Below are 21,265 nucleotides of genomic sequence, written 5' to 3' on the forward strand. Positions count from 1 at the left end.
CCTCCCCCTCTGCCTGCCCGGGCGCGTGAATGGAGTGCCGGCCGCTCGCGCCCAGTCACGGGGACGTGACGTCACAAAGAGCGGAGTAAACAAGGAGAGCGACGCTCGCCGCCAGGCCCATTCATAAAACCGAGACCTAGAGGAAAAGGGAGGAGGCCTCCGACCCGCCGGCGAGCTGCAGCGCCCGGACTTTGTGAATGGAGAGCCGCGGCGCTTCACCCAGGCCTCCGCCGCGCGCGTCCAGCCGGACCCAGTCGCGGTGCGGCCACCCCACACTACTGCGGCTGTGGCGGCAAACGGCGGAAAGAAACCGCCATCCGAGAAGCCGTCCTAGAGGAGGCCTGGACTAGGTTTTGAGATTTCATCCCTCTTTATCTCCGTGCTTCCCGCCTACCAGCCTCTCAGGTGTCCCATTCGTACCCAAGTGGACAGGGGAACGCTGCACCGCGATCCAGCTGGCCCAGCCTGGCCCTCCTTGCCCCAGGCTCACGGAGTGCGTTCGGCCGGCCTGGCGTGTTTTTCAATTGCGATTCCTCAGACGTTAGCTTCTGCCTGAGCTTGATCGATTTTCATCTTAAACCATTAAATCAGCTTTATAGCTTCCCAAGGAACGTGGGCAAACCCCAACTCAAGATGAAAGAGAAAGCCCTCCCGCCCCGAAGCCCAGTAATAGAAGAGAGGTGTTGGGTTTGTTGCTTTACAACCCAGAGGGAGGCATTAATTGAATCCGGAATGTTGTTCCCAAGGAGGAAGGCGGGAGAGCCACTCCCTTCCACGCTTCCTAAAGATGTTTATTTAACCCCGATGGGAGAAAAAAGACCCCCGACGTTTCGGCTTTTGGAAAAGTCCTCACCCCATCTTGCACACGTGTAAATTGTCTTCTCAGGAAATGACAATTAGGGTCCACATTTGGTGCGAAGCTAGACCCAGAGAAATTGAAGTGTAAAGGATTTAATATGTTCCGGGGCCGATTCCGGTTTCCTCGCATCCTTCTTTACAGGTCATGTCGCAGTTTTCCAGGCCCCGCTTTTCCTTGTGCATTTAATTTCCCAGAGGCCGTTTTTGGCAGGAGGTGTGCGCGCGCCGCGGTAGGGACACGACAGAAGCCAAAAATTATTCGCCCGACATCTTGCCAAGTCTTGTTGGTGATTATTAACCACCAAGCGGGGACTCGCTCCGGGCCTTGGTGGCAGCGGGGTCGAGTCCTCCACTCCAGGTCGACCGAAGCGACGCCATCGAACCCATGGGGTCCCTCCCTCCCCCGACTCGGCCTTCCGCCACGCCTTTGTTCCCCGCGGAGCGGCTCTCCGGAGCTGTCACCTCCGCCCCCAGGGTCACCCCTCCACTCCCCATCTTGGCCTCGGCGGCGGCCTCCACATCCGAGGATCCCCTCCCACTGCACCCAGAATCGCCAACACCCGGCCCAAGCTGAGTGCGTTGTGAGGCTAGCCGCTTATCCCTGAGGATCCTCCTTTTACCTCGGGTTCCAAAATGGCTCTGCAATGTACTTATCCTGCTCTATTTAGAATTCACTATTTTGCTCATCGTGGATTTTTTTGGGCGCTAATTTTAATTGCTTAAAAAGCACTACATTAAGGTATTTATTTTGACCACTGACTTTTGGGCTCCCCCTTGTATTTTTGCTCACTCTAGTCCCCGGCCTGGAACAAGCCACCACTACGGACACACCGAGGCCGCCAGACACTGAGGAGGGGAGGTCAGCGGTCAGACTCACTGCTGGGAAGGGGTCTGTACTCCCTCCGGGGGCAAAAGGAGCTTCTGTCCGGTTTCTCTTGTATTGAAGCGGTCGTGAGGCTCTGGGTAAAAAAAAGACTCGCTCTCCCTAGTACACCAGGAGCTCGACCTTTCCGAGAAGCCCCCAAGCCGCGACCGTTCCGGGCTTTCCCGGGCCGCCCTGGAATCCGGCCTTAGCCAGGGTCGCTTCCAGAAAAACGCCGATGCCTTTACAAGGGCTTGCACTCTGAAGAGCCTCTCAGTCGGAGGCAAGTCCGGGCCAACTGCGCACGTGTCGCAGGAGGTAGGAGACGTCCCTGGGCCGCACCGGCCGCGCTCTGCTAGCCTTTGTCTCCCTGGCGCCGGGGGCTCCTCCCCGCCCAGCGCTCACGTGGCCGGTAAATAACAGTCAAATCCGGGGGGAGGAAAATGCCCACCAAAGACTTGCTTTCTGCACCTGACAGTAATCCGTGGTGGTGAAGCCCGTAAATCCCGCAGGCGGTTCACACGGAAGGGGGCGTGGGCGGGCGCGTGTGAGTGCGTATGTCCACGTGTGCGCGCCCGAACCCTGAAGGGGAGAGCGGCTTTCACTTGTATTTAAGCCAAGAGCCGCTTGCAGTATGAACGCCTGATTTTTGAAAGAGAAAAAACAAAACAAAACCAAACCTTTCCCTTCAATTCAGGAACTGGCTTTCAGCTCCATGTATTTCAGCCGAAGAGATTTAAATTTTGTATTTATCCGGGTCCTCTATAAGCACCCTAGATATTTGTTTTAATTTTTGGTATTGTGAGTATGCAGGCCATTTGGTACGCAGTTAAATGAATACAATGTGAGGGCTACCGATATTGGCTATAGAGGTGATAAAACCTGTCCCCAAATAGTATGCAGGGTGGGGGTGGGAACCTTAATCAGTTTACACGCGAACCTCGTGAAACAGGTTGTCAGTAAGCAGATCTTACAGAAAACAAAGGCATTTTGGAAAGAAGACATTGTCATTTCAAAGTTAATTTGACTACGGAAGCCGTATCTGCAGGAGTTGGGATGGGATTGCCCCAGGCGATATATTCTATTTATATTCAGCAGGAAACCTCGGGGTAAAAATACTTTAAACATTCACTGTGACATGTAAATCCAACTTTGCTTTCATCAGACAGTCCTTAGACTGACCTTATTAGTCACTGTCAAGCTTGGCAAAACCCTTGTTCTTGTTTAAGAACATTTCTTTCCAATTAGGAAGTTGTGTGATCTGGGAATTTAAAGCCCAGGCTAGGATCCCCAGAGAGGACTGTGGCTTCTATTCTGGTTCTGATGCCAACCTCTGACTCACTGCCCTGTACCCAAGTGCCTGAATAAAACTTGCCTGAAAAATCATTAATGAATTAATTAAGGTGGCAATGTAAAGAAATATTCCGTGGGTTCCTCTTTCCTGAGGAGAGAGGGGACTTGCTTATTACTCTCAGCTGGAACAGGAATGGGCCTTCTGGTATGGAGCTGTTGGCTAGGCTAATCTTATATCAGCTGCTTGGGGAGCTTCCCTGCTGGTGGTGGGAATGCTCAAAAGAACTGAGGCTCCTCAAGGTGAGAAGTCTGAATATACTGTTATGTTTTTAGGCAACTGCTATAGATGGAATTGAGGAACCTCTGTCTTTCCCTGCCCACCTTTGCCCATCAAATCAGGACTCAAAAGCAATGGAAAATCTTCAGTATTTAGACTGAACATCACCAAGCCACCTCAAAAACACAGCCTGAAGCCTTCTTCAGTCCTGACTTTGTCATAGATCTGTTCAGCAGCCTCCATTTATTTTTCTATCCATGATACTGTGGCACTTGCTAATGACTTAAAGTGCTAGGTTTCTAATCCAGGGTCTCTGCAGAAAAGTTTTTTAATACATTGCTTCATTCAGCACTTTATCTTGAAAATGATTCAGCTTAGGCTGTAACAGCATCTAGCTTAGTGATCTTGGGCAAGGCACTCTCCCTGGGTCTCAGTTTCTTCATCTGCAAAATGGAGAGCTTGGGCAGGATGATTTGTCAGATCTAGTTCATTTCCAGCCCTGTGTGATTCTGAGCAGGAGAGCTCTCTGCAGACCTGATACAGCCACCTCCTCCTCCTCCTCAAAGCCAGACACACTAAAATGCCACAAAACGAAGAACTGTCCTGCCTTCTTTCTGTCCTGCTCATGAAGAACAATGTTGGTAGTTTTAATTTATATGTTTAGTCAAGTGCTAACGTCCCAAGCATCTTGACAAAACTTCTTCAAGCTTTCAAAATAAAATTTTGGAAGCAAATACTCCCAATAGGAGATAAAAATGGGCTCAGACTTTTTGACACTCTATATTTTCTTATTCATTTATTCAACAAAATGTTAAACTCGGTGAGGGAAACAAACTTGTCTGAAACACTGATTGTGCCTTCAAAGGGTTTGTAATCTAGTTGGTCTAGACAAGGTGTGATTGTTACCGTGGGTCACTGTAGGGCAGAATCTAATCAATGTCTTAAGGGAAGAACAAAATGTCAGAGGGATTCAGAAAAGAAAGGGATTGAACTGTGTTGTGGGATCCAGAGGGAAATAGAAGAAAAAGGCCACCATGAATAAAATGCATTTCATCTACTTACATGTTATCCTTGATTTCTCTCAGTCCTTTTCTGAAAAAACTTTTATCCCACTTCTGAAATTCATTCTGTCCTTTTGCCTTCTCCTTTCATTTGTTACCTTCACTCTTTCCCAGTGGGTTTGCCTGCTAAAAATAGATGAGCACTTGGTCTGAAGCTGCAAGGGAGCCAAGGTGATGCAAAAGCTCTGTCAAAAATCTATGCCGTGTTCAGTGAGCCGACCTAGATGGGAGATGACCTACGTGTGGGCCTGACTCTAACTTGTGTTGTCATCTTCAGCAAGTCTGTTTTCTATACCTTAATTTCACCAACTGGAGAGGTAGTAAAAATAATGTAATTATTATTTACTTTTCTCAGTACAGCAAAATGTCTAAATCACCTTTCCAAGGATCCAGTGGTGAACTTCTTTTCCAAAGCCAATACTGATGTACATGGTCCGAAAAGATTTTTGGATTGCAAGATTATGTATATTTATATATATAAATATATGTATAATTTTAAAATTCTTGCCAAGAAGTGAACATTAAATCACATTTATTTATGTATTTTCTAAAAATTTTTTTATCGAAAGCAATGAAATCATCCAAAATTAAGACTCTCACAGGAAATCTAGGACTTTGGGGCATTATTTCTTCATTGGTTAATCAGTAAAGGAAAGAAAGTTATAGAAGACCCCTGTTATGCCACCTGTTTGCTACCACAGCTCCAGGTCCACTGGTGTCTCCATATTCATTCTGCAGAGGACCCTGGACACAGTCCTTCCTGCCTAATGATATAGGGAGTATGTGTCCTGCCTTCAAATGTTTTAGCTGCTCTTTGCTTCCACATCTTGGCTTCACTGAAGTCTTTTTGTGTAATGATTGCTTAATTCTCATCACAAAAAAATCTTTCCTCTACCTTCTTATGTTTGTACCTGGGGCCTGCAAATTAAACTGACAAAGCCAGGTTAACGGAAGAAAAAGCATGTAATTTAAATTGATGTTAATATTTTGTTTTATGAGTGTACAGGGGCTTCACTTAAAAAAAAAAACAAAGAAGTGGCTAAACTTGGGGACTTACATGCTATGTTAACAAAGGGCAGTAAATTGTAGAGCAGCAATTAGACAAAGGAAGGAGAGTTTGGACCTCTAGAGCTGATAAATTATGGGAACTGACTAGGAAATATATGGGGGAAACTAATGTAGTTAAGGGTTATTTAGCGAGGCTTCCTTTGCAAGGATTCATCTTAGTGCCATTTCTGTCTCTGGTGATAAAGGTCATTCTCCTCTTTCTCGTACAGGAGAAGGAGACACCTCACGGGAAATTTACACCCTGCTTTTAGACAGATGAGAAGAGGGGCAGAGAGATCTTCTTACATCTGCTTTTTCTCAGTTGCCTTTGGCTCACAATAATCCTCATGCCAACGTGGCATACTTTGGGCTGGCGTAACTATCTCCAAGCTTGACCAGGTGCTGGGCAGGACAAACAGAAGTGTCAGAGTCTCAGCTTGAGCCCTGCTTGTCTGATGAGCAGATCCCATTCAGCCCATCAGTGGCTTTAGAAACTCTGTAGTCCTTTAGAGACTAAAGATCTTACTTCTGAGTTTTCAGGCAGACAGAAGGGACCAAAAGCCAACAATTCATACATGAAAAATATCCATATTTAATGAACTATTTTAGCAAAAGCAAAATACCTTTGACACTGCATGAGATTGATCCATCCACTTTGGTTGAAATAATGGTTTTGTGAAGTCAGGGCAAGGAACATCCTCTCCTAGCTGGATGAGATACTCAAATTATCATCTCTGGAAAGGAACAAAAGGAGAAACAGGTGGTGGGGGGCAAAACGGCTCCTCTCTCCACCTCAAGCTCCTCAGTGGGCTGCCACTCTGAGATGATGCCTGGTGAGTGACAGCCCCACCTGCTTAGGTGCCCCCAGTCCCACACCTGCTGCTATCATCCTGCACCAGGAAGCTGCACCTTGGATTGTGTACATTTCCCTCAACGTGATTTAATCATCCTCGCAATCCACTTTTCGTCTTTAAAAAAGTTATTTGGGCTATCCAGAATCAACATGCAACAGGAATACAGCTCAATGTGCTCCATTCTTTCCCAGATAAGGATTGTAGTCTCCACCTTTTCAGTTGGAATTAGCATAACAATCCACTGGGGTTTACTCACTGGAGGAAATACCTGGAGTCCTCTTTAAGCACTGCTTAATTACATCCTGTTATTTATCCCTTTTATTAGAGGTTAACTAATTAGCACCCAGCCAACTCCATTTTTAATCTAATGTATTTCTCTTTCTCTCCAGACTGCCCATGTCCTGTGTCCTCTATGTTAGAAAGCCTTGAACCAGGTGACAAGCTAAGAGTCTGTCTTCTCTTCTAGGTGACCAAGGCCCCCTTTTCAAGGCCCATCCAGCTGCCCCTGCCTTGGGTCTGAGCTGTATCCTCTTTAGCCCTGGGTTTCACTTGTTGCAATGAAAAAGGACCCAGGCTTTGGAGCCAGACAAATGTGGGTTTCAATGTTAGCTTGGCCATTTAGCAGCTCAGGAACTTTGGGTAAGTTCTGGTTTTCTCTTTCCACATCTTTTCAATGGAATGGTTACTAACATGTAGACTAATTATTCAGAATGTTACTCAACAAATCTTACTCCATTTTTCTTAGAGAAATTTTTAAGAAGCTAAGAGATGTCTGTGAGGCAGCATTTCTAATTTATACATCATCCTCTCCACGGATGTGCCATTGACAAAACTCCAAGTGTAACTGGAAAGCACAGGTGGGTTCTTGTGTCATCAAGTCAGGCTGCTCAGTGGGCCCAGCTGTTAACCCAAGTGTTTGCCCATCAGCCAATGTGACATAAAGGACTCCTGGATTCTTTCCACTGTTCCCACTATCCTGGACTGCTCCATCCCCTCTCCTCCCAGTTTCCTGTGTCTCCGTACCTCCCTCCATTTATACAAGCACAAATCTCACTGAACCCTTCTGTGACCACTTTAACAAGAAAGGCAATCCTTCTCTCTAGTTTTCTCCAACCATTACTGCCCTTCACTTATCTATTTCTTACTGTTTTCTGCACAGTGCTTGTCTTTTCACCAGCGTTGTGTGAGAAATTTTCTTGACACAGCAGTAGCCTCCAGTTCCACTAATGGGCAACCTATCTGCCTTAGTCATTCTGGCTGCTATAACAAAAGTACCAAGGAGTGGCTTAAACATTTGTTTCCCACAGTTCTGGAGGCTGGGAAGTCCAGTATCAAGGTTCCGGCAGATCTGATGTCTGGTGAGGACCTGTTTCCTGGTTCATATCTTCTTAATGTAACTCACAGGCCAGAAAGGGCGAGAGAACTCCCTGGGGTCCTTTTATAAGTGCACTAATTCCACTCATGAGGGCTCCCCCTTCATGACCTCACCCCCTCCTAAATACTGAACCAGGATCTTAATACCATTGCCTTGGGGGTTGGGACTTCAACATATGAATTTTGAGGGGACACAAACATTCAGTCTCTAGCATACTACTTGCTCCTATACTTAGGTTTCCTCATTTTGTGTAGCAGAATGGAGTCACCTTAGATATTGTAGCAGATTCACATACAACCCCTGTCCATATTATCTGCCAAGCAACTCTATCAGCTCTGATCATGTACTTTGACAGAATTTCTACAATCCTCTGGCCAAAGCTATGGCGAATAACTGGACCAGGGATACAGTAACTCACTGATTGCTATGATTGTGCTCAGAAAAAAGCCAAGAACCCTCCGTCTCCCTGCCTGGCACCTGCCAGCCTCTCTGCTCCATCTGTGTTCTTAACACATCTTTCCAACACCCTACTCCGCACACAATCACTGTTGCTGGCTTCTCTGGCCACCATTTCCTGCTCCTTTGATGTGGTTTTTGATGTATGCTGCCAGGGTACCCAGGGCTACTTCTCTGGAGAGACCCACCCAGACCCTCAGCCTCTGGACTAGTCCACCCAATCAGCTGTCCCTGGGCCCCCTTGGCTCCACCAACAGTCCAGGAGCATCAGGCACTTTCTAAATCCTCCCCGGAACAGGCAGCTTTAATCCTCTCATGTTCTCTACAAGCACTTCTGACCAACGGAGCTGCTTCCGCTCAACTGCTCAACCAAGGCTCACAAACAGGGTCACTCTGAAATGCGCTTATGCGAGTCGATATTGGTTTAGAGCAGAATCCAGGCAGGAGGGTGTACAGGCACTTCCTGGCCCCAGGCATAAACACCACATATATTTTTTTCCCTTTCAGAAGGGATATTTTCCGTGCTCATAATGAAGTGTGGTCAGAACATAGTCTCTTCTAGAATATTAGGTCAGCCAGAGGTTTTTCCTTCTGTTTCATACATGTGAATAAAAATGGGTCTCAGCAAAGCATGCCGTTAAATATTTCACCCATGTGTCAGCAGATGCAATTCTAGAGCAGACACTTTTTTTCTGGGGTGATGTTGTTGATTTAAAGGGAAAGGTGGGAGATTAGCAAACACCTGTGCCTTTAGCAGTAGCTTCAGTCTTTGGGTTGGGAAAAACACAGAAATATCTAAATGTTATTTAACATCTAAATAATTATCTAGAAACGATAATTCCAAGGATTTCCACTTGGAAGTTAACAAGTCTGAAGTATACCAAACTGCAGAATGCTGAAAATATTAGGTTCTTTTTTGTCTTATGAGGACTCCTGTTTCTGTCCCTTCTCTCCAGTTGACAAAGGAATCAAGAAAAATGCTGGAGATGGACTTGAACATTCCCTGTAGGGCAGCCCTGGCTTTTTCCATATTAAATTGCCCAAGACCTTGCACTGCAGAAGGTGTATATGCGTGTGTACATATATACACTTACATATACACATATGTCTATTACATTTATTTTTCCTTCTTGAAACACCCATTTCCAATCTCCCTCTCTGTACCAGGCCTCATTTTTTGTAAAACCCATTGTTCCTTCCCCACCCCTTACAGCTGAAAGGGGTTTTCTTCTGCCCACTTTGTTTGAAGGTTAACTCATTCACTCGTGACAGGATGTATGCAAATTCAACACTCACAAAATTCAGAGACCGATTTTCTTCCACCCCTAGCCTGGGTTTCCTCACCTGTTGATGCATCTTCCATTCACTATCATTTTGGAAGGTCAGCCACCATCACCGGGTGATGACTGACAGGCTGGAACACGGGTGGGGCAGGCAGCACCGAGGAGCACTGCAGAGCAGGAGATCAGCTGCTCACATTAGGCCATAAGATGAAGTGCCAGGCATCCCCCCGAGTCAGCACCTCAAGGTCAGCTCGTGTCTGTCTCTCTGACTCCTCCTGCACGCCTTCAAGTCCTGTTTTGAGGGGAGGCAGAGGCAGTTGTTTCCAGGATAATTACAATGACAAGATGGTTGACAGACATAGGCCATACGCTGTTTAGTGGCCAAAGTATCCCATAAGCTAAGGGGTTCTGTGGACACCTGCAATTCCCAACCTCCCTGCCTACCTCTTGGATGGCTAAGGCGCCACTGTGAAGAGAGGTCAGTGTAAAATACCCTGCACGGGATCTAGAACAAGGAACACTCAGTAAATGAGGACTCATCTCAGTCTGCCTGGGCTGCCTAACAAAGGACCACAGACTGAGTGGCTTAGAGAACAGGTATTTATTTCCTCAAAGTTCTGGAGGCCAGAAGTTGAGATCAGGGTGTGGGCAGGGGTGGTTTCTTCTGAGTCCTCTCCTTGGTTGGTAGATGGCCTCACGTGGACTTTCCCCTGTGTATCTGTATCCTAATCTCTTCTTCTTATAAGGGCACCAGTCACACTGAATTATGGCCCACCCTGATGTCCTCATTTTCACTTAATTACCTCTTTCAAAACCCGGTCTCCAAATATATCACATTCTGAGGTACTGGGAGTTTGGAAATTAACATATGAATTTTGGTGATGTAACAGAACTGTTGTTAACTTTTCCCAGGAAGAAGCTTTGACCCCTCAAATTGTTCTTCGTGACCCTCTCCCCCAGGAGGTAGCTCTGCGTAGGCTCTGGCATCAGCCAAAGGTGGACTTGGACCCCAGCTGGATCCTTTCTAGCTGTGTGACCTTAGGTAGGTTACTTAATATCTCTGAGGTCAGTTACCTCTGCTGGGAAACAGGGACAAAATATACACTCCTCAGGATAAGCCTGAGGATCCAATGAGATGATATCAAAGAGCCTGGCTTGATACCCGGCTCAGTACCCGGACCCCCTACCTTTTTTTCCTCTGGACTCATTCAATTCTCTGAGGTCCCCAAGAACATCTCATCCAGAGATCAGACAGATGCATTTGTTTCTGCTCAGATAAGCAGCTGCCTGCTGGGCCAATTGCTATGCTGACCCTGGGACATCCTGGAACCTCCAGGGAAGGATCTCAGTCCCCCGGGGCCCTCATCTCTTCCTGGTTCCACATGCACAGCTGAACCTGCTCATTCAGCTCCTGGCCTGGGTTGGGGGTGGGGACAGGCTAGGGAGCCTCACCTCCAAGGGCACCTGTCTTCAAACAAGCAGGGGGCAGGGTGTAGATGTCAGAGTGGCAGGGGACTGAAATCAGGAGGCTCCAGGTTTGGACTGCAGCCAAGGCGAAAGCCACTTGCACAGTTGTAAGACTCCAGTGACTCTGGCAATTCCCCAGGCTGGGGAAGATGACCTGTCACTTGTCAGGAGGGTCAGAAGCAATTGCTCAGAGCAGTGGAGGAGAGGGAGGAGACAAGGAGAGGGCCAGATTTGCTGGGAGAGCTTGGCTCTCCTTGCTGGGGAAGGCATAGAGGACGGCCCTGAATTCAGAGAAGTTTCTCAATCAGAAGGAGCGTCGCAGGGCAGCTAGAATCAGTCCCTTACAAGTTGTGTCCCCACATCCATCTCTCCCACACTTGCCCACTGGCTCCGCTGAGGTGGGGACTCTGGTGGGCAGCCCCCTCTGGCAGAGGAAATGAGGGAGAAGGAAGAGGTCAGCCCCGTAAAGCAAGTCTGTTGTGCTTGGCAGAGGTGGCAGTGTTAGGGTTATTTGGGTGTTGTGTTCATAGCACCCCCTTTCTTCCCAAGACAACAGGAAGTAGACACAGGTTAAGGAAGCACTGGACACTCCGTGGCCCGAGTGTCTTTGCTGGGGGCAGGTGAGGAAGGAAACAGGAAGAGGGCTTCCCAGTCTCTCCCAGCTTATCTGTTAAAGACACAGATGTCTCCCAGCCCTCCTGTCCCTTAGCCCAGTCCAGCTCTGTGTCCGGAGCCCTTTCCCCACCAGCTGGCAGGCCCTGGGCTTGGCTGGGTAGCTGAGGCCTGGCCCTTCACCGTGATTTCCCGATCTCTGCTCCACATCTCTCCTGGGCCTGGGCTCTTGCAGCCTGACTCTTATTTCCCTTGGCTGGGTCTGGTGGTCAGGACTTTCCCACATGGGGCTAGATGCTGCCCGTTGAACTCTCACCTCCTGGATAGGGGGCTGCTCTATCTGCTGGGATTGAAAGGCCCTGCACCCCTAGAGTGACCCCCTTTGCATGCCGGTAGCAGCTGGAGGTGTGCTGGAGCCAGCCACTGTCCTCTCACCACAAGAATTTGCATTTCCTGCCCTTCCCTCCTCCTCCGCCCAGTGGCCGGCCTGCCACTGTGGAGTCAAGTGTGCCTCCTGGCTGAGCCCACAAGCCCTAGGGTCTGGGAGAGTGTCAGCGTGAGAGATGCACATGGCAGTGGGCTATAGACCAACTGCGGGCACCCCCTGAGCCGTCTGTACCACTCTCTTCTCCCATATTTCCTGGCAGCTTGCCCATCTGTCTCACTGTCTCTGAGCACAGACTTTTACCACCTCTCACCTGGGATACTGCCCCGGCCTCCTAACTTGTCCCCCTGTCTTTCTTTCTTCCGTGAACCCTACACACTGCTGCTGGATTAATGTTCTGAAACACAGCTCTAATCATATTTCCTGATTACAAATGTTTCTGATTCTTGCCGGCCACATTCCAAGTGTCTGCAGCGGAACCTCTACCTCCTTTCTCAACGTCAACCCTTGGTCTGGAGTCACCCTTGGCTCCGTGTCTTCCTTGGATGTGCTCAGTATTTCTTTCTTGAGTACTCTGGCTCACACTGTTCACTCTGCCCCAAATCTCTTCTCCTGGGACTCTTGAGACAGTTTAAGAAAGATCTCACCTTGGAGCCTTGTGGATGCACAAATTTGCTGCCGGTGTGCTCCCCAATCACCTCCCCCCAGAGACTTATGCAACCTCCCCGGATCTGGCTGAGAACTGCCCCATGCCTGAGTGATGCAAAACCAGAGTCATAACCTATCTCAAGAGAGACTTCAAACTTCACTTCTGAATCAATGGGAAATTTGGACAAAACTTCTTTTCTCCGTCACTTTCAATTTCAGTTCAGGAAGACTCACTGAGCCTTCTTCAAAGATATGGTTCTCCTTGCCTGGCAAACAATAAATTCATGTCTATACATTCAGACTACCCCCGTGGTCTTGTTCCATGACAAGACCATAGTCAATGTTTTCTTGATTTTTCCAGCCAAAAGTAATCCTCTTGTTTCTCCAACTCCTTCAGCATCTCATGAAGCATGCCTTTATCTTCTTTCATTCATTCACTTAACAAATATCCAGGCATTGTTATGATACCAGACACCATTATTTACACTGGGTTATGGTAGTGAACAAAACAGACAAAGACAAAAATCCTAATCTCATGGCACTTACATCATCCACAGAGAGAGACAGACAATAAACGCACAAAAGTAACATATATCATATGTTAGATGTTGATAGGTCATGAAGAAAAATAAAGCAAGAACAAAGATACAGACCGTGGGAGGATGGTCAAAATTTTATATAAGAGGGTCTTATAAACTCGACCTAAGCTGTTTTGGGTATGCTCAATTCTTAAGGTTTTTTGGTAAATGGTGGCAGCCACTAAGAAATCTTAGGTGGGGGTTAGCCACCCGACCAAATGTCACTGTGGGGAAATAAAAGTACAACCCAAGCCAGATTCTGCTTATGACATCTACTAACCAAATAATTGTTAGCAAAGCAGGCCTGAAATTCTTCACAGGACTTGTTCTGGATTCCCATTGACGTTTCCATATTTCCAAGGTTCTGTGCCTTCTTGTTGGGATCATGCACCACAGATCCCTCCAAGCCAACATTTGGATACCAGACAGAGTAGGGATCAAGTCTGGTGCACCCTTTTAGGTAAGAGTAGGGAGTCCCTAAATGATTGCAGCCAATTATTGGAGCCAGTCTCCAGTAATTCTACCTAAGGAAGCCAATACTTCACTTTCATTGTGCTTCTTAACATGTTGCTAGTTTCACCAACACAGGTTTATCTTTTAAATTTAGTGCACTAATCAGCAAAGTGTTGGTTTTGTTGCTTAAGACGGGGTAATAGAAATTCGTGGAGTGGCAGCCTCGAAGCATGGACTCTTCTAGTAGAATACCAGCTGCGTAGTCCTGGACTGTGCTTTTTTTTTTAAATTAAAGTATAGCTGATTCACAATGTTATATTTGTTTTAGGTAAACAACATAGTGATTTGATATTTTGACAGATTATAATCCATTTCAAGTTATTATAAAATATGGACTCTATTCCCTGTGCTGTACGTCACACCCTTGTATCTTACTTATTTTATATCTAGTAGTTTGTACCTTTTAATCCCCTTCGCCTATCTTGCCCCTCCCCAACAAACTGCGCTTTTTTGATGGCACATTAACTGACTGTCTCTAGAATTAAAATTTAAATGAGCTGGCACATACATAATACCTCACTGACCGTACTCAAGTATTTTAAAGTAAATTACAAATATTATAACAAGTGTTGAGGAAAGACCTCACTGGGAAAGGGATGGTTCAAAAGACTTGAAGGTGGTGGGCTTGACCCAGTCACGTTGTGGGAAACATTCCCCGTTGAAGGAGTAGTAAGTACAATATCCCTGAGACAGGAGTGTGCCTGAGCTGTTCGAAGAACAGCAAAGAGGCCAGCGTGGCTGAAGCTGACCATGGAGGGAGGGAGAGAGCAGTGGCAGATGGTGCCAGGAAAGCAACAGCGCCAGATCCTGTGCAGCCTTGCAAGCCATGTGAGTGAGATGTAAGCCACTGGAGAGTTTTGCACAGAAGAGTAACATGATCTGGCTTCGGTTTTTCGTCAGATCAATCAGGTCACCTTGCTGAGAATAGACTGATGGGGACAAAGACAAAACCAAGGAGACCAGTTAAGCATCAGTGAAATAGTCCAGGTGAGACTGACCAGGACAGTGAGAAGTGGTCAGATTCTGCATGTACACTGAAAATAGAGCAGCAGGATGTGGTGATGGATTGGCGGTGGGTGGAAGAGAAAGAGAGAATTCAAAGTTGACAAAGCTGTTTGTATTGAGCAACCAGAAAGCTGGAGTTGCAGTTCACTGACATGGGGAAAAAGGCAGGAGAAGGTATTGGGGTGGGGGGCAGATCAGGATTTCAACTGAACAAGTTTGAAAGGTGGAGTGGTATTGTGGAGTAGACAGTAGATATAAGAGCCTTACGTTCAACAGAGAAGGACAGGCAGGAGTTATATCTTTGGGAGTAATCAACAGAGAGATGGTGCTTAAAGCCATGACTCTGGATAAGGTACCCTCATAGAGACAGACAGAAAGTGGACAGAAAAGAGAAGTCCCAAGACCAAGCTCTAAGACTCTCCAGCATGAAGCGGTTAGATAGACCAGGAAGAACTAGCAAAAGATTATGAGAAGGAGCCACCAATGAGATGAACACCAGGAGATGGTGTGTCCCAGGAACCAGGGGAGACAGTGATCAAGTAGGAGGGCGATCAGCCATGAAGATGAGGACTGAGATCTGACCACTGAGTTTAACAACATGGAGGTCACTGCGGCCCTTGATGGGAAGTGGTGCAGACAAGCAGTTGGCTGGGGTGGATTCAAGAGAGGATGGGATGAGCAGAAATGGAGGCATGAGTATAAACCACTCTTCCAATCAGTATTACTGAAAAGGGCCAGAGAAAAATGGGAGGTAATAGCACCTTTACAGTGTTATTTGCATTAAGTCAATCCCATATTTCTTGACCATCTAATACATACTATAGATGGGCTTGAAATAAACAAAGCTGGAGCCATGTCTCCCACCGGGAGCCACCAGCCAGGAGAGGAAATTCAGCTACAAACAGTGACGGTGTTTTAGTAACGGATTGTACTAAGTTCTATGGGCATAGAAAGAGGCAGGGACAAACAGTGGGTAAGCTAAGGGAAGTGGCAACTGATCTTGGAGGAAGGGTGGTGGGGCTGGTAGAGTCAGGGAAGAAAGTTGTTCTCAGCAGAAGGAGGTGAGTGCTGTGATTATGCCCAGTTTACAAGTAAGAAGAATGAGGCCTTCAGAGCTCAGGGCATTTCTGGAAGAGCTGGGATTGTGATGCAGGTGGCTTGGCCTTCTTCCTTACCGCTCCGTGGTGTGTACAGGTGGAAGGGGACAAAGACAGCACATAATGGGGACTCAGGAGCGAGTCTGGGGTGCAGCGAACCTCCTTGACTGGCCCAGAGGATCTGTGCCAGGCCAAGCAGAAGCGGAGCTTTCTAGGCTGTTGGTGGGACAGCTTTGATGGCTGCTCTCTTGGCCCTGGACAGTTGATTGACAAAGGGGGGCCTTCCTGAGCACAGAAACCAGGGGAGAAGCATCAGGGAGGAAGCCGAGGTGGGCTGCAATTAGGGACGCCATCACCAGACCCTGAACACCAGGAGGATAACTGATAAGGGGCTTAGCAAACAGGGCAGCGGCAGGAGAACTGGGATGGGATGGGCCCCAGTAAAGGGCGTCTCCAAGGAGACCCAGCAGCTTTAGGGCCTGTCAGCCTGGCTGAATGGAGAAGGGGCTCCTTTTCAGCTCCTGCGGGGCCTGAGCTAAATGAGTTTGTCTCCCAAGCTCAGTGAATTTGAAGCTGCTTCAGCCGCTGGTTTTCCCCTCCTCATCACGCCCTCTGGAGTTGCAGGAAGAAAATCAGCCCAGGAGTAGTGCCCAGTGCAGCAGGCCTTAGATTCCCCTCCTTCTATCTCTTACATAACCCTCCTGCTCTCCTTCCAGCCTGCACTCTTCAGCCACGGGTTCCTGTACTTGTGTTTGTGTGTTTCAACTCCGAGCAACTGCCCACAGGGGCCACCAGGGCCACGTCATGCACTCTTCAGCTGAGCGCTGAAGGCGGAGCTCCTGACTCATCCTGCCCTGGGCCTACAGAGCAGCTGGCCGGCTGCCTGGCCCCATCACTCTGCTGCCTCCAATGGCCCTTCCAGCCCCTCTCCACAGGCAGGCCCAGCCCCCATGGGGAGAGGATCCCAAACTAGTTTTGTAAAGAAGGCAATACAGTGTTACCCATTCAAACTACAAATAATTCCTGACTCTCAAACGGGCCAGATGGAAGACTTTCCTAAGGTCTGGTTTGGGGCAGGGTTTGCAAAGGAAGACCCGAAGCCTTGCTTGGCCAGGTGGAGACAAGCTGACTCAGAAAGCTCATCCCTGCGATTACTCAGGGAAGACTGTCACTCAGCTTGAATTAAGGTTAATCCAAAACAGGGGGGCCTGGGACACTCACATTTGTGAGCATAACTTGGCTGGTGGATTTGGGGAAAGGTACATTCTGGTGTCCACATTATCTACTTTCTCTGCTTATTATTTGAGATCCAAGCAGGGAAACAACAGGGAAGAGGGCTTGGGGGAAGCCAAGGGATAGCTGGTGCTTTCAGGCATAGCGTGCTACGATGTTCTCTAATCTGACTGTGAATGAAAAATGTTGCCTGCCATATAGGCAAACACAGGATACTGCAGCCATCAAGCCTTCAGTCACTGCGGCCACCTTCAATGATGCAACCTGAGGGGACTCAGGATGGGAAAGCACAGGATACTGGCCCTAGATATTAAAGGAATGATTTCCATGAGCCCAAGACTTTTGCATCTTCCCATATAGAAAAGCGCTAAATTCATTAACTTGAGATGTCTAGTTTTCTTTAATTAACAGTAATCTTTTGATGTTCTGACTACTTGGTTCTTGTTGCAAAATTCCTATATATCCTGGCTCCTCCCTTACCTCTTCGGAGCATTCCCTTAGAGCTATCTGAGAGGTTGACTCCTGGGCTTGAGTCCTCAGAAAGTCTACTGAATAAAACATAATTCTCAGCTTTTAGTTTATGCATTTTTTTTCAGTCAACATCACATTACCTGGACACCGCCCTACAGCAGATGGAGATGGTGGAACTTGGCCAGGCATTTCACCTGGCCAGTATATTCTTTTTTGGCCACAGCAACATGATTTTCCTTTAGGGAAATAAGCTTCCTCTCAATCATGGTGGGATTGTCAGTCAAGCTGCCTGCCTGTGATGGACATACAGGGTGGCAAATCAGACTCTCTTTCTCTTGAGTAGACATGAGATCAGCTGCACGGATTTGTCCCAGTGGGCCTATCAATGTGATGCTGCTCCTCAGATCCCAGATGGCTCTGACTCCTGTCCTTTTCCTGCTTGATTATTCAGTTCTTCCTCCTATTCTGGGAACTACCCTGTATCCTACAATACATTCGTTTTCTTACTGAGATTATCCGGAGTTGTTTTCTGTTGCTGGCAACCTTAGAACTGTAAGTGATAGGAAAGCTAATCTGCAGCTTGTCCTTGGACCTGATCCTGCACAGGGACAGGCTGACGTAGGAGGCTCACAGGAGCCAAGAACCCTGCTGTCCCCAGTGATGGTGGAGCCCCGGAGAGAGGCGGGGCCTGCTAACAGAGCCACTCAGCTGCACTGCGATGTCCACTGAATAAATGCCTGCCCCCACTTCTTTGCTGTGTGCTCAACATGGCCATGAAGAAAATCCCTTCATATTTTGGACTGCAGTTTCCAGAACATTTTTACCGTATCTGTGTCCTGGGTGGAGGAGTAGGAGTTTCTCTCAGAAGGAGAGAACCCAGCCTCCCAGCTCTGACTCCTCACAGGGCCAGGCTCCAAGGTGGCTATCTCCCTTCTCACCCTTCTTCTCCCTTCCAAAACAGCTCACCCAAGAGCCCTGGAGGTAGGTTAGTACTAGGAGAAAAGGAGAGTGTATGGCAGAGAGGAAAGAACCAGACAAATCTATCAGCTGCAGCTCTGCCACCTGCAGAGACGTGGCCAGTTTTGCTCACTGTTCCATCTGCAATGGCGGCGCCTACTGACTGCCCAACGGATGGTCATTCTCAAATGAACCCGCTCCTAAACTGGGCCCTCCTTCTCCCCTCTGAATTTTCATGACACCCTATCTCTGTACCTCCCTGGCTGTTGCACCCATCACTGTAGTTCTGCAACCTGCTGCCCTAGGAGGCAGTATGCACTCTCCATCAAGGTGTTCAAGTTGAGTTTGGAAGACCATCTGACAAGGCGGTTTTAAGAAGATTCAAGCTCAAGATGGGAAGTTGGGCTAAATGAACTCTAAGATCCCTTCTAACTTGGGTTTGATTATTCTGTATCTGTTTCTTGTTTTAACTTTAAAATATTTTTATGAATTTTTGAAGCATACAGAAAAGTACACAAATAATACAGTAACTGACAAACACCTAACTGTCAGATTTAAACCTCTTGCCATGTTTGTTCAAGATTCAAATAAACTCTCTGCAGATTTGTGTGTGTGTGTTAATTAAATATGTACTGAGGTACAATTTACATATAAAAAGTACACAGATTTTGAGCATACAGTATGTTAAGTTTTGACAACTGTGTACACGTGTGTAACTACCACCCCAGACAAGATATGGAATTTTCTCTCATGTATCTTTTTCAGTTAATACCCCCTGCCAGAGGCAATCACTGTTCTGATTTCTCTCACCATAGATTAGTTTTGCCTGATCTAGAACTTTCTATAAATAGAATCATATGGAATGAATTCTTTTGTCCCTGACCTCTTTTGCTCATCATAATGTTTTTGGGATTCTTCCATGATGCTGCAAGTATCAGTACCTGATTCCTTTTTATTTCTGAGTAATGTTCCATTGGATGAATATACCACAGTGTATTCACCCAATAATGGACCTTTGGATAACATATTTACCCAACATAAATGAAGGCATACATCCACAAAAAGAACAGTATAAGTATATTCATAGCAGCTTTTCTCATAATAGCTCCAAATTGGAAACAACCCAAATGGGTGTTCTATTTTTATATGAGCATCTTTCTTTCTAGACGATGAGGACAGGATGCTCCCTGATTCATCTGTGTACCCTCTGTGATTTGAACATAATAGAAGAATCAATAAGTCTTTGTTGAATGGATGAAAGACAGAGGAAGGAGAAGAGTTCTCCAAACCTAGGGCAAGAGATGAGGGGTAAGGTCAGCTCAACTAGGTGTAAGACAGAATGTCAGCAGGGAACATGTAGGTGTTTGTTCACCCAGGGGCCTCAATGCTAAGCTCATATCCTAGCACAGGGTAAGTGTTCAGGATACATATGTTGAATAAATGAAAAGAAGTAATCATGCTGTGGAGTGTTGAAATCACTAGGTCCTCTTCTTTTCAGACCATCCTAACTTCCACAGCAACCTTACTTAGTGGAAAGACACACCCACCAGGGTACAGGGACAAAGGGACAGTGGCAAACAGAGAGAAAGGTCTAGAGGTAAGGTCTGGAGATAAGGAAGAGGAGATTTCCAGAAGATAGGGAAGATAAGGAAGAGGGAATAAGGAAGAGGAAGTTTCCAGAGTAAAGTCAGAATAAATTAAACTGGGTTCTCTCTCCTGCCCTTAACCTCATCGCTTTCATATTTGTCCCTGGTAGACCCAAGCAAGGGTTCCTCCCATTTAAGATCAAGAAATTAACCTGGAGAGCTTGAGGGACCTACCATGTCTAGGATGTCTTGCCCTTCTCACTTTCCATTACTTCTTCAGGCGTATGCTTTCAGATCTTCATGAAGGCATCAAACAAAGCCAGAGGATGGGCAGCTTTTCACTTACCCCAGCCAGGGGCTCCGACTGTTCAGCTCTTCAGGAAATCAAAGATTTGGCTGTGGATGGAAAGTTGATTTTACAAAGGACAGAAAATATGGCCTCATTTCAGTGTTTTTGTTTCAAGGCATGGATAAATATATTCCCTTAAATATCTTAACTTCAAGTCCTCTCAGGCAGGAATGAAAGGTTTCAAGAGAAGTAAAGAGAAGAGGAGGTTTACTGGGCTCTCTGACCCCAGTGTGACTCTTTACCGCAGAATTAACATATAAGGATCTAGAGATTTTTCCCTCTGATGCTCCAACTCTATCACTTGGCCTGGAAGCCGCAGGCACATTAATTTCCAGGAAGCAGTAGTGGGGAAAGGACACTAGGATTCCAAGTTCCTGCATCCTTCTGGTTGTACACCTAGCTGTTTATACAACCTCAGGTAAGCCTGTTGCCTCACCTGTACAATGAGACAGCTGGATTAGACAATCTCCAAGACCCTCTTCCAGCTTGAAAATCTATGCTTCTAGGTTTACAAGCTCAAAGCCTTGATCCCACTGGTCCCACCACTACAAATGCACCGAGGGGAGATGTTCACAGCCATCTCCTGCAGCGAGCTCATGTATTTTGAAGAGTCACATGAATGTTTTAAAGACTACAACTCACTGTTCATTCCTATTGAGGTGATTTTCCTGTTTGCAATGTTTCCTTATTTGAGGTCCAATTCAGAAATGCTTTTAGTCAACTGTCAGTGTAGATGGAGAAAAAAAATCTGGAAGATTTTCTGCTTTATATCCTTGTTGATAATACAAACAAGGCCCGACCGCCTTCAGAGGGTGGTGGAAGGCTAGGAAATTCTCATCCTTTCAGGGCTAAAAATAAGTATTTGTTGATGATCTGGACAATCTGATTGCTTGAAACAGCAGCAGCCTGAAGTCTTACACCACATGAAAGAGGAGGGTGCATTTCCCTGGCTGGGCCCAGGGACACCAGAGTTCAAGTTGACCTTTTGAAAAGGAACA

General features: G+C 46.9%; 2 long non-coding RNA genes across 5 annotated transcripts; one reads left to right on the top strand and one right to left on the bottom strand.

Annotated features, from left to right (window-relative positions):
- Positions 1 to 382: 382 nt before the first annotated feature.
- LOC123616377 (uncharacterized) lies at positions 383 to 18,954 on the top strand. Of its 4 annotated transcripts, none has more exons than XR_012502556.1 (4): positions 383 to 2,132; positions 6,719 to 6,891; positions 6,998 to 10,408; positions 16,388 to 18,954. It is a non-coding gene; the product is annotated as an uncharacterized LOC123616377 (long non-coding RNA). The 4 variants fall into 4 exon arrangements; XR_012502555.1 differs by having other exon boundaries at positions 6,998 to 7,109; positions 9,040 to 18,954; XR_012502554.1 differs by having other exon boundaries at positions 6,998 to 7,109; positions 10,279 to 18,954.
- LOC123616378 (uncharacterized) lies at positions 4,348 to 20,860 on the bottom strand. Its single transcript, XR_012502557.1, has 4 exons — positions 20,153 to 20,860; positions 9,428 to 9,658; positions 6,022 to 6,132; positions 4,348 to 4,477 (listed from the first exon to the last, which is right to left on the bottom strand). It is a non-coding gene; the product is annotated as an uncharacterized LOC123616378 (long non-coding RNA).
- Positions 20,861 to 21,265: the final 405 nt, after the last annotated feature.

The sequence above is a fragment of the Camelus bactrianus genome, chromosome 26, assembly GCF_048773025.1.
Source record: "Camelus bactrianus isolate YW-2024 breed Bactrian camel chromosome 26, ASM4877302v1, whole genome shotgun sequence".
Classification (NCBI taxonomy): Eukaryota; Metazoa; Chordata; class Mammalia; order Artiodactyla; family Camelidae; genus Camelus; species Camelus bactrianus.